The 13,931-nt window shown below is 42.4% G+C and overlaps 1 protein-coding gene across 1 annotated transcript in view; it reads right to left on the bottom strand.

Moving 5' to 3' along the window:
- Nucleotides 1-13,931, bottom strand: part of NSMAF (neutral sphingomyelinase activation associated factor) — a 2,091,028-nt gene that overhangs the window by 811,341 nt on the left and 1,265,756 nt on the right. The gene's annotated exons all lie outside the window — the stretch shown is intronic.

Genomic DNA, 13,931 nt, shown 5'->3' with positions numbered 1-13,931 from the left:
ACTTGCTGCATTTGTGATTGATGGGGGAGGCAAACAGATTGTAGCAAGGGAGACCCCAACGGTCGAATATCTGACTTGCCACTGATGGATTCAGGGACCACTCATAAGGACTCAGGATAAATCTGCTGAACTTGTTTGCTAGGATGCTGGAACTGCCAGGAATATGCGTTGCAAGACGAAAGCACCTGGAAGACATCTGCCATTCCCACACCCTCATGACCACGCTGCATAGATGGTAGGACCATGTTCCCCCCATTTGTTGAAGTACCAGACCACCCCCATGTTGTCTGTCTGAATTGCAACAGCTCTGAGATGTAGACAGTCCTGGAAGGCTTGCAACGTCAAAGGACTGCTCTCATGTCCAGGACACTAATGTGCAATTTGGTCTCCAAAGGGGACTACATGCTTTGGACCGTCCTTCCCCGATAATGCCCCCCCACACCAACAGGGAGGCATCTGTGGTCACTGTGGCTTGGGGTTGGGGAAGACAAAAAGGTCTGCCTAGAAGGTCCTGACATTGGAGCCACCAAGCAAGGTGATGTCTGCAGACCTGATAAATTTTGATGGACATGGGCATAGGGTGAAGGTGAGCAGACTACTGCACGGCAAGGGTCCATCACAGAACTTTCATGTGATATCTGGTGAGTGGGACCAACTGAATCGCAGCTGCCATTGACCTGAGGGCTTGGAGGATTAAATGTGCTGAGGGACTCTCCAGATCTAGAAGACGGACCTGTTCCCAAATCATCTTGACTCTGCATGGGGAAAGTGCTGCAGTCTCTGACACTGTGTCCAGAAAGATTCCAATAAATTCCAGGCTCTGACACAAAGAAAAATGGGATTTGGGTAGGCTGACCATAATGCTTAGGTCCCGAAAGAGACCGAGAGTATAATCCATGGCTTATGTGAGTTGATTTCTTGTTGGAGCCATGAAGAGCCAGTCATCCAGGTATGGAAAGACCTGAAATCCTTACAGCTGGAGATGAGCTGCTACCACTGGCATACATTTGGTAAACACCCGGGGTGCTGAGGTGAGTCCAAAGGGCAGGGCTCTAAACTGGTAGTGACTGCCCCACAGCCAGAAGCACAGGTATCTGCTGGAGCATGTCGATTTTTATGTGGTAGTATGCATCTTTGATATCCACTGAGCACATACAGTCATCCTCGCACAGAAGTGGCAGAATCGACTTAAAAGTGACAATCTGGAACTTTGACTTCTTCACCGACAAATTCAAAACACTGATGTCCAAAATGGGACATAGGTCCCTGGTTTTCTTGGGCACTAAAAAGAAGCAAGAGTAAGTTCTGGACCCTCATTGTCCTGTTGGGACCTCTTGGATGGCTCTTTTTTGAAGGAGGTGTTGGACCTCGAGTAAGGCCAACTCCCTTTGGCAGGGTGGAACAAAAGGTATGAAGTATCCCCTGGATACTAACACCCACTAATCTGAGGTAATAACTGCCCAAGCTAGTGGGTGTAAGGAGATACGGCCCCCAACTGGCTCCAGGACAGGACAACCGAGCAATGCTTCAGGAGTGCTTAAGGGGCTTCTCTGAGAAGGGTTCCCAGGAGCCCTGATTCTGTGGAACTCCTCTGCCCCTGGGGTGGCGTCTGCTATCAAACCCCCTTCCTTGGCTGGAAGAAGAGAATTTCTGAGGAGCATCCTAGAAGTAAGACTGAGACCTGTGGACCCACAGTTTCTTACTACCCCTCTGATTCTTGGAGAAGGATTGCTTGGGAGTAGAAAATTTGATCTTAACTGTGGACAGATTTTTTCCCTCCTGCTCACTATGGGTTAAGGTTTCTTTAACTGAGGGACCAAGCAGTGTAGATCTGTCAAAGGTGGCATTGGTAAAAGATGCCTTTAAGTTTTCTGCAAACCCACAAAGGTGAAGCCAGGCATGATGCCTAATAGCAATGCTCATACCCGCCGCTCGAGAGGTGGCCTCCACAGCATTAGAGATCAACCTCATCAAGGCATTAGCAAGGGACGTTAGAGTAGATAGCTTTCAGAGAAACTAGCTTAAGACTCTCCTGAGGCAGCAACTCTAAAACAGAAGTGGAGAGTTCTGACACCAAATACCTTTGCAGCCGTGTGAAGTGTGCCATGTAATTTGAAGTCCTCAGTCCAAACATAGCTGAGGCATACATGTGCTTCCCAAAATGGTCGTTCTGTTCGGAGGATGGACCATGGAGTTCTGTTCAGTGAGCTCCTTTTTGGTGGCTGTGGTAACCACAATGGAATCGAGGATACCTTTGCTCCAAAAAGTTTTATCTTTAGGGGGGCTCAGAAATTTGTCAGCTTTCTTTGAAACAGGTTCTACTGTGTCCATCTCCTTCCAGGTTCTGCTGAAAATGAGCTGGACAAGCTCAACTGCAGGGGGAGACACCCAGGAGGAAGACGGACCCATCCCAAAGGCCTTCAGGAACACGGATTCCTCTGAAGACTGGGTGGGGGAAGACCAACTACCTAAGTCTTTCAGGATCTCGAGGATGTCTCCAAAGGACACCTCTTTGGGTGGAAGCCTCGGGGACCTGTCTCCCTCCTCGAAATCTGTGTCCTCAGTGAGGGACTCTCGAGGGGAGTCCAAGTGCCTCCATTTGCACGTCCCTCTTCCAAGGAGGTTCCTCCACAGTGGGCTCCAGGGAAGACTCGGAAGAGGAAGGGACCCCAATGGGGGTAATGCCCATCTGAAGGTGCTCATGGGAGGGCTGACCCTGGGTGGATGATGAGGTCTTGCCACCCAAAGTAGAATAGGGTTGGGGGGATCCAGAGCTGAGGTAGAGGCAGCCGCTCATCTGGATACAGTCCTTTCTATCACCCGTAAAGGTGATGGCCTGGAGGAAGCCCCCCCCCCCATCCCCACTGGGCACAGCCAACCGGGGCAGAAATGGGGACCCTGATGCAGCACCAACATCCTCGGATGATATCTGCCCTGAGTTGTCTAAAGCAGATACCTCCAAGGGGAGGGAATGGTCTGAATACTCTGAACTGAACCCCCACCCTGGTGACTCCAGCTGACCTCACAAGGCCAAGGCATCAACAGCTCCGAGGGCAACGGAGCTGAACTAGCCAAGGACCCAGATAGTGTGGGAAAGGAAACAATACTCAATACCACTGGCCTCTCCCTGGGGATGCTCTGATCCTGAGTAACCGAGCGCAGGTGGGTTTGACTTGGTGCAGGTCCCCTGGGCAACTGCCTACGGGATGGTAACAAACCCTGCTTGATTTAGGCTTTGAGAAAGCTCCTCACCATCCAATCCATGTCAAACGGGAGCAGACTTCTGGTGGAAAGAGAGGATATGGAGGAATGGCCCGACCTGGCAGACAGCCTGCAGTCTCTAGAAGGTGACCTGCTGGCTAATCTAGAGGAATTCTGAGGAATGATTAGATCTGACAAAACCATCAGATCTGAAGATCTTGCTGGATTCAAAGACTGGAAGGCAACCCCAAAGTCGGATCTGAGTGGGACCTAAGCCGGGTCAGATCCAAATACCCTCGAGACTCTGAGGGCTCAAATCCGACAGGGGTAACTGGGGATCTCTGAGCCGAGGAGCCCAGACCTGAAGCCAGAGAGGCTGGACTCAGATCTGGGGAACTAGGATCCGAGAGCCTCGGCTTTTTGGCGGGTGAATCCTGAGAGGAAGAAGTCTCACTCTTGGGATCCGGAGAGAGCTTGGAGGGGGAACGTGAAACCAGGGAACCTCCCTTCACAACCCCCTTAAGGAGCAGTTTGTTTCTATGCTCTAGGAGAGCAATGGGGTTGAAACCAGCATAGATTTCTCACACAACCTCTAAATGGGGCTCTCCTAGGCAGTAGACACACCCCTTGTGAGTCTCGTCATGCGGTAACTTTCTGCCACACGAGGAGCAATGCTTAAAACCTGTGGATTTCTCAGACATACAAGACCTACACAAACACCCACCACCCACAAACACCAAAGGGGGTGGAGAAAGCGGAGAAGAAAGGAGGGAAACCTTGATGGAATTAAATAAGTAAGGAATGTTAAGAAGGGAGTTAAAAGACCCCAAAGGAGGGTTATGGGTAGCAAGGGATGTCGGGAATGGGGAGATGCTTGAGCTCAAGAGCTGTCTCTTGTAGTGCCGGCTCGAATCCAAGGTCAGATCCTATACCCATCTGTGATCAACAATGACACAGATAGCACCAGATCAGTTGCTCAACAGCAATCTTTCTAAACTTATATTATCGAGGTAATCCCTTATTTTCTGCTTAGCATTCTGCAGTTGATCATCTTTTTGTTCTATGAGATTTCCCCTATTCCACAATACTTTAACATCTGTCAGTCCTGCTAAATAATTCTTGTTACTTAACCATAGCTCCCTTTCTTTTACTTCTACCATATTTTTAAATTCCACCTTAATTTTATCCCACACCCTAGCTATATTTTCAAAGTAATTTCTTTTTGAATAGCTTCTGAAAAATCTCCACTACCCATTCCTTAAAATCCTCGCTTTTCAACAGATAGGTGGGAAAGCACCAGTGTCTAATTTTTATTTCGTTACACTGTGTTTTTATTTTACTTATTATAGACGCATGGTCTGAAATACTTATCGGGTGCATATCAAGACCTTCAATTAAATGCTCACATTCATGTGAAATGTAAATTCTGTCTAGCCTATCCCAGTTTTTATATTCTGGGGAACAACGTGTAAATTCACTCCAAACTCCTATTACTGAATTCACATCTTCCATGCCAAATATTTTCATAAGCTACTTCAAACATCTACCCTACTTTGTTATACTTTCCCCTCTGGGCCCCACAGACACATCTTCACTGCTGCAAATCAAATTCCAGTCCCCAACTATAAGTAACATTCCTTGATGAAAACTGATTATTTCTCCCAAAATTTTTTACACTCCATTATAGCAGTTTTAAGTGGAATATAAATACATGCTAGTGTAATCCTTAGCACTAAAAATCTGCCATTACTATCCTTTTTTATCCCCTTCTATCACTATTAGAGCTCCTCTTGCAATTAATATAAGTACTCATATTTTCTTTTGTTTCAGACATTCTGCTGAATAACCATTTTGAAAACCTTTCTTTATCAAATTCACATGTTCAGTTCTTTCTAAGTGTGTCTTCAGTAACACAGCTATTTGAACTCTATTTTTTAATATAGTCTACTATTTTCTTTTTTGTATTACTCTGTGAGACCTTTGACATTTAAAGACATTACAGAAAGCATCATTGTACAAAACCTTTTTTGTTATATGTCTAGTTCTAGCTTTTGTGGTACATGCATACACTGTTTGGCAGGCTGAACTTTTATATAGTTGTTTCACGTCTATTAGTTTGAGCCTATGTCACACCTTACAAAACCTTTTGTTTTACTGAATGCCCTCAAACAAAATAACAACCCCAATACCCCCTACAACCTATAAATTTAATACTAACACACAAAGCTATACATCTTCAAATACTAATAGGAATAAATGTGCCAAACTGACAGCCACGCATACAGACTTGAGTTAACCTAAAAGAAAGGTTACCCATGCTAAGATGCATGGTGCAGCCTGTGCTTGTACTAAGTGCTAACTGGTTTTATCTGATCTTTATAGCTTTCCCTGCTGGGAAAACCCCTGAATGCTTTCAGAGAACATCATCTCCTAGAGAGTTTCTCTTTTCTTTTTTCCCCCCTAGCCAATCACTCCACCAGACTGCAACCAATTTGTCTTTATTAAACTGTCTCCACAAAGACATGGGGGCCAGATACAGAACTGCTACTAAGCATACATTCATCTGCTAGAAGAAAGCCTTATAATATTCAATATTCTTTCCCATTTACTTGCTTTCTCTAGTCATTCTACCGTGCAAGAATGAGGAAAAGCACATTCATTTTGCTTCTCATGCTCTTTTAACCACCTACAATTCTTAAAAAATGAAAAAAAAGAGAGACCGAGAGAAGGGAGAAAGAAAGGAAAAAATAGAACAAAAGCACCTATTTACAATCCCATTAAACTTAAAAGTAACTGAGAAAACACTGCTTTATAGCAAGCAAAGAAAGCTACACACCAAAAGAATAGTACTATTAAGAAAAAAAAAAAGTTTTCTTTACTTACAGTTAACTTTCTCCCTTATTTTCCCCTCCCCAAAACATTTTCCAAAAATTAATGACATGAAGTAGGGCATAGGCATTAGAGTCCCCCATAAGTCCAACAAATTCTGAAAAAGTCCAATATTTCCAGATTTTCTTGTTCTGTCAAATTTCAGAAGTATAATTATTGCATTATAATCCCACATTAAGTTACTGCTTTTTTAACTGTTCTCTATCTCCCAAATCTTGTCTCGACTTCATTTCCAACATACTCTCGATTCTTTTAGTCAACTCTCTGGCTGCCTTCCTTCTCCCCAACATTTTCCATTGAAACAGTGGAAGAGGTTTCACAGGTACAGTATCTCTGTCGTCTTTAATATCAGAAGAACAAGAAACAGAATCTCCTTCTGTTTCACAGTTCAATTTTGTTGGACAAACTTTTGTATTTCCTCCTTATCATGTACTTCATCAAAAAAAGATTTTGTCCCTCAAGGAAAGAATACCTTGAAGACAGCTGTGTACAGCAGTTTGAATCTCACAACTGTGTCTCAACATTCCCTTACTCATTGTACATCAGGCAAAAGAGGAGTAATAATTTTCCACAAACACTCTGTTGTTTCCCACTTTTAGCATTTTGTCATTCTGTCAGTTTTGGCAAATTCGGCTCCTTCTGCTGGTAGGATTACATCTTTAATATTAAAGGTCTAGGTTGCTTTTTCATGGCCAGGTTTGGAGCATACACACAATGTGCCCTTTCAACAAACTACTCTTGCTGTGGAATGCCAGTCCAGTTGCTTATTTGTGTTTTCATGAAATTAATGCAGTCTGTTCCTTCAAGCATCTCTGGTATAGCTGCAAATCTCAAATTTCCCTATGTGGTCTGTCCTTCAATTCTATTATTTTTTGAGACATCTCTTCTTGAGCAGTCTCATATTCATCCACCCTTTTCTTCATTTCAACCTCTGATTTTTGCAAATTTATCACTTCATCTGAATAGCTGTTAAAGCCTCTTCCATTTGTCCAGCTTTTTGTTGTTTGTGTTGAAATATTTCATCACTGTTTCATTTATTTTAACCAGGTTTGTGTAGTTGTCTTATATCTTTCTGTAGGTAACTGGAAGTCATGTCTGGAGGTTTCATTGCTTTTTGCTAAACAGCTGCAGAACTTTCCCCAATCAGTGTTTCTTCCTCACTTTTGTAGCTTATGTTCTTCCAGGTGCTCTGTATTTCTTTTTTGCTGGTATCCAGACAGTACACTTACTAGCCAGTTACTGAAACTTACCGATATTTGCCTTCTCTGTTGAGTTTCAGTTTTCACACTGGGAGAGCCAGAGTTAAGCTGTTACTCAATGTGCAGTAAAAGTCCCCATACAACCTATCTTAATGTACTATAGTCCCTCAACATTCATCCCAATAAGATATTCAAAGGGGATCTCAAAACTACCCCTCTATAGATTAGGAATTCTACACCACTTCTAATGCACAAGCTCAGTAATTCCTAAATTGTGTTAATACCAACATACTGAAACAGTTGGTCCAATCTCCTACCAGGGCTACAAACATCCTTGACCTTATACTCATGAACTTGGAGGGCTAATGTTCCTCACCCAATGTAATATCTTCACTCATCAGATCTGAGCACAAGCCAATATTACTTGAAATAAAAATTAAATCCAGGCTCTAGAGATACCAAAAACCTTTAGGCACTATTCCACGGTAACCTCTCTCTACTAAGCAGCACCTTGGCTAAATTCCAAGCACCCCCCAAACCCAGTAAATACCATAGAATACACTGAGCTATTTACAAAATCTCTGTATAGCTATATTGACAGCTGTATAGACTTAGCTGTGCCCATTTGTACTAAGAATAAGACAAAGCACCCTGGTGGAATCACAACATCAACTGGTTACACAACAAAAAAAAATCTTGGGCAAGTGTAGGAGGAACAAAGCCATACATACTAAAAGCCCCCTGACCAATCTAAACAGGCAGATAAGAGGGTTAAGTAATACTTCAAAGGTTAAATTTGAAGTAAAAATAACTTCTCAGGCAAAGGAAAACCACAAAGCTTTCTACAATTATGCCTGTAACCTCAGAAGAAATACACAACAATGCACATAACTTATTGAACACACTGAACCAAGGCCATTGCCAACCTTTTGGCTGATAGGTTCAGCTCAAATCCCCCCACCCCCACACCCCATCTGATAGTCTAAAGGAAATACCACATAACACACCATCCCCCAACCATTACTACAGAACAGGTCATCAACGCACTTTACAAGGCCAAAAACACTGCATAGATGAGCCCCAATAACATCCAGGGATGTTTAATGTTGTTGTTTGTCTTTCGGCTTTTCCCGGTTAAATAGCATAGAACATGACCTCTCTGGTCCACTTTTATCACTTTTCAACTGGAGCCTTCAGTCAGGTTTTGTGCCCATGGAATGGAAGATGGTTACAGTCATTCCCTTGCAGAAAGGAGGTCCAACTACTGATCTGGGTAACTACAGACCCATAAGTCTTACCAGCCTCATATGTAAGGCCATTGAAAGAATCATCATGGACATGATAAATGAGGACATAGGTAACCTGCAAACAGTGGACCCATCACAGTTCAGCTTTGTTAAAGAAGGTCATGCCTATTAAATCTGGTGGACATTTTTGAGAGGGTCACCAAAGCACTGTATGAAGACTGCACACACAGTTTACCTCGACCTGGTTATGGCTCTTGATGCAATAATCCACTTAGGCATTATAGTCAAGCTCATTAATTTAGGTATAAGCTCTTTTAACACCTACTGGATAGCCAAATAACTCTCTGATAGGACCCAGGAGGTCAAAATAGGTGAAGGCACCTCAACCAAGAGGTCAGTCCCTAGCATAGTCCTCCAGAGTTCTGTACTGGGCCCACTCCATTTTGACATCTACTTCTCTGAAATGGAAGCACATGCTGAAGGTTTATGGCTAACTACGTTTGCAGATGATTACAAGGAGGGGGTTATCATCAACTCCCATGTAGAGACTAGCATTCTTCAAGAAGGTCCATCTCTGACTAACAAAGGGTGTCACAGCCATGGTCAAACTCAATGCTAAGAAATGGATAATTGTACCCTTTGAGAAATCAACCATCCTGGCTAATTGCCATGTTGATTATTTATTTATTGACATTTGTTAACTGGGAAAGTCCACTGGATCAGAGACCCATATTCAGTGGAGGCCTGGGGAGAAAAGCTCCACAGATACGACATAAAACTGAATCTACAGTACATTTAATGAAAATACATTGAATGAGTTAACATAACAACATGAAATTGGAAGGCTACCTCAAGCATAAAAACATAAAAGCACACATAATAACAGATAATAAATCACATAAAAATATACAAGCTATATATGGTACATTCATCATAATGAGAATAAAGGTGGAAGTATAGTAAGGAAAGATATAATATTTGTGTGGAGGTAGAAAATGATGCTGTGAGTAGAAGGATGATGTGAACAGAAGAAGTGGGTAGATTGGTGGGTATGATGAGAGAGATAAGGAAGTAGAGGGATGGAGATATAAAACATAAAAAGAGATAAAGCTGTGGTAGTAGGGGGATGGAAGTGCAAACGATGAGAAAAAGATAAGAGGAGGATGAGAATAACTATGTTTATTTATGGTGGCCTACTGTTTTGGGTACAGGATAGATGTGGTTGTTGAGAAAGTATTTCTTTAGAGATAGTTTGAAAGTATTTAATGAGTCTAGGAGGGTAATATCTGGGGGAAGGGCATTCTAAATCCTATCTATGGCATAGGAGTAGAGCCTATGTCTAGCTTTTTTTTAGGCTTTCCAATAGTTACAAGTTGTTAGTAGATCATACATTTTGGAGTGGGAAGTAGGGTTGTCGTACGTCTTGAAGGGTAGGGCAGCTATCTGGTTTATAAATTAGTTTGCTAGCTAGTGTTAGTTGGGTGTAATTGAGGTATTGTTGGAACTCCAGACAGCTGAGTTCCTTAAGAGCTAGACAGTGATGTGAATGATATGGTAAACCAGTTGCAAATTTAGCAATTTTTGGATAACATGTTTGGAGTTTGTTTCTAAGAGACTGGTGGAGGTTGGTAAACATGGGTGCTCCATAAAGAAGGGATGGCAGCAAAAGTCTGTTAGCAAGTGCCTTTTAAGTGGGTTTATCCATGTAGAGTTTGTGTCTGTATAACCTGCCAAGTTTAAAGTGTTTTTTTTTTACTGCACTAAGTATGTGTTGTTCAAAGGTAGAGTCTGCTGTCTATGGTAATCCCTAATAACTTAGCATAAGTTACTATTCCTATTTTTGTCTTGTTTTTTTGAGGAGATGGTGAAATCCTGTGAGATTGGCTTTGATGAGAATAGCATGAGTTTAGTTTTTTTTTGCATTGAGTAGAAGTTGTGCTTCGGTTAACCAGGTTTCAACTGATGTAAAGGCATTTTTGTGATAAGGTTTGCAGATGCTGGATATTGTTACAGGATGTAATGATGGCGGAGCCATCCGCCTACTGGACAAGTGAGCTTTGAAGAGAGGCAGAATATAGTTTATTTATGAAAATAATGAAGAGCAGTTGCCCTAAAATAGACCCCTAAGAGTCAACCCAGTGGTCAGCGATCTAGGTAAGCACATAGACAGTAGCCTTATCTTCATCCACCACGTGGCCACAGTGATGAGCAAGTCACTTTGTTGTACTACTTATAAGTAAGGGCATGGCACCTAGGTCCAAAGAGGTCATTATACTACTGTACTCTGCCCTTATCAGACCAATCATGGTGTACAATGCTCCCTTTGGTAAGTAACTGACCAAGCATATGCAGCAACAAGAGCGACCTCAAAGGTTCCTTACAAAAACAATATAAGGTACAACAACCCTGCATTATGAAAAGTGCCTTAAAGCCCTTTTCCCCTACTCAGTCTCCTATAGGTTGCTGAGGGATGATCTCACCTGGCTTCCAAAGCATCAGCAAACCCCATACTTATGAATCTCCTACATTACTCGTAAGTCAAAGAGTACCATAAATACAAGGTCCTGAATTTTGTCTGTGACTTAAACAGAACATGCTGGAAAGAGACATGTGTCTCTCAGAGACTGTCCCTCCTATGCAACACACTTCCCCTCCCTGTGACGCTGAGTTCGTCTATTACCCAGTTTAAGCACAACCTAGACAAGTGGATGAGGAACAGGAAATTTACACCGAGCCTGGCAATCATGTCCCTTATGGATAGAGGTAGCTTATAAATGTCCGGTACTCAATGTCCTATTTGGATGCAGGACATGATTATTCTTTCGGTAAAACTTGGTTAGGCTTAGAAAGGCCAGCTGGGTCATTAGTAACAATTTATGAATCTATGAAATAATTATCATGGAAATGATCTATAATGACTTTGGAAACCTCAGACCCCAGGCCCAACTTAATTTTGTTTCATCAAGGGTAGGTCATGCCTACTCAACATACTGGACTTTTTTGAGAACGTTATCAAAGCAATGGATGAAGGCAAAATGGTTCACCCTGCCTAACTTGACCTGACCAAGGGACTTGACAATACCCCACTTGGGCATTGTTGGGTATAAACCCTTATGTTACCCAGTACATGTCACCTGGCTCACAGACAGGACCCAGGAAGTTACAACTGGGGAGTCCACCTCTACAATGAGGCCAGTCACAAGTGGATCGATCCTGGGACTGCTCATTTTCGATACTGACTTCTTTTGAGTCAGGGGAGTCAAAGAATCTCCCCCTGACACTAATGTTCTCCAGGAAGGGCTGACACAGACAAATAATGTCTGTCAGGGCTATGGACTATAACTATATGCCAAGAAGTACATAATAGTATCCTTGAGGAAGTCATCATCCCCTGGTAGCTATCATATTGACAACACACCTCTAACAGTTGAAGTAGTCAGGAACATGGGGGGCACAGACAGAAATCTAACCATCAAGTGTCTACTGTAGTGAGAACATTATTCTATGTTTAACTTATAAACAAAGGTACAGCACCTAGGTTCAAGGAGGTCATTATTCCACTACATTCAGCATTCATCAGGCCTATTGTTGAGTACAATGCCACAATCAACTGGAAAGTCTACAGAGGTTCCTCACTAAAAGAATACAGGGTGCAAATAACCTGTGCTATGCAGACCACCTCAAAGCCCTATCCTTGCATTCTGTCTCCTGCAGACTGTTGAGGGGAGATCTATGCCTGGCATACAAGGCATTGTCAGACCTCACTGTGATGGACTTCCTGCATATCTGCAAAACATACAGCACCAGAATTACCTGTTCTAAAGACATTTTGCTTGTGATATAAATAGGATCTGCTGGAGACAGGTATGTATTCCAGAGACTACCCCTTCTTGGCTCCCCATCCATGGGAAGCAGACTTCTTCCTTAACTCAATTCAATTATAAATTGAACAGTTGGATAGGGAACAGGAAATTCAACCCTGGTTTGACATCTATGTCTCTAACAGACAGGGCAGGGTGTAAATGGTTCATCGCTCAAGCTCCTGCTTACACTCATCAAGGGGACCAGAACTTGTCAGAGATTTGAGATGCATGGATAGGCTTTAAAAGGCTGTACAGGTCATTAGCCTAGAACACATTTATGAACTTATGAACATTTGACATTACTGATTCAAGGAAAAAAGTGCTAAAACAGGTGTGTGAATCCCCTATCCCCCAAACATGAGGTGCTATGCTCCCACACCCTGTTGCTTATACATACTAACTCTGAGATTGCTACATCTCAGGGAAAGAAGAAATCTCCAAGGTACTGCAATCTTCATCTTTAAATGTAATGTTCTAGAATGACACATTAGTGACTGCACATTAAAGTGTAAAATCACTAGCATACCTCTCAACGTCAGAGGAAGAAATCTAAAGGGGGGGACAAAGGCCCAAAATAGGGACAGTTTTTAAATATTGTTCTAACAAACTTAGAAACTTGAAACACGTTTTATTTATTTATTATTTTATTTTACATTTGTTAACTGGGGGTGTCTGACTGAGCCGAAAAGGCCCTTTTTCAGCAGAAGCCCGGGGAGAAAAGCTCCACAAAGAAAAATTACAGACACATTTAGTTATTTAGACATGATCAGTATACACACAAATTACAAGAGGCATATTTTTACAGTGGTATGCGGCACATAAACAGTTACAGTGGAGAGAACAAAAAATATTCACTTTAAAATAAAGGTAATTAATAGATTTGTGGTGTACAGCTTAAATTTGGAACATAGGTAGAATACATACATAGTACACAGGTACAGTACAAACATTGTCGATTAGCCAGTGCTTGTGAGTAAGATTGAAAACTATTATCAAGTGCTCTAAATTTAGTATGTATATGTTATCCACTTTCACTAGCCTGGGGAGCAATCATGGCACTGCCAACTTTGCTTAAGATGTTGCCTGATGAGGTCTTTAAAGGAGGCTTTGGATGATGTGTTTTGAATGCTAGTAGGGACAGAGTTCCATTGTTTAGCCACTGAACTACTATATAGTGCATCTCCAAAGCTATTGTAGCTGTTGGTGACTTCTAGTAGTAGTTTGCTTGATGATCTAATAGGCCTTTTGGCTGAGTGATGTTGTACTAGGTTTTTGAGGGCAGGACACTTATTGGGAAGGTAATAGATAGAATGACAGAGGCAGAGCTGATTGTAGGTTAGGAGTTTGGGCAGTTCAAGCCAGTGGAGCTGTCTCAAAGCAGTACAGTGATGAGTTCTATATGAGCAACTTGCAGCAAAGCGGGCAATTCTGTTACAGCAGGCTTCCATTTTGTTTAGATCAGTTTTGTTGAGATTAGTCAGAATGGGAGATAATTAGAGTAGGGTGGATAGAAGTTGGGAGCGAGCAATGGC

The sequence above is a fragment of the Protopterus annectens genome, chromosome 3.part0, assembly GCF_019279795.1.
Source record: "Protopterus annectens isolate FY-2018-M chromosome 3.part0, PAN1.0, whole genome shotgun sequence".
NCBI lineage: Eukaryota > Metazoa > Chordata > Ceratodontiformes > Protopteridae > Protopterus > Protopterus annectens.
The sequence above is the reverse complement of the archived record's forward strand: the minus strand, read 5'-3'. Positions and strand labels throughout refer to the sequence as shown.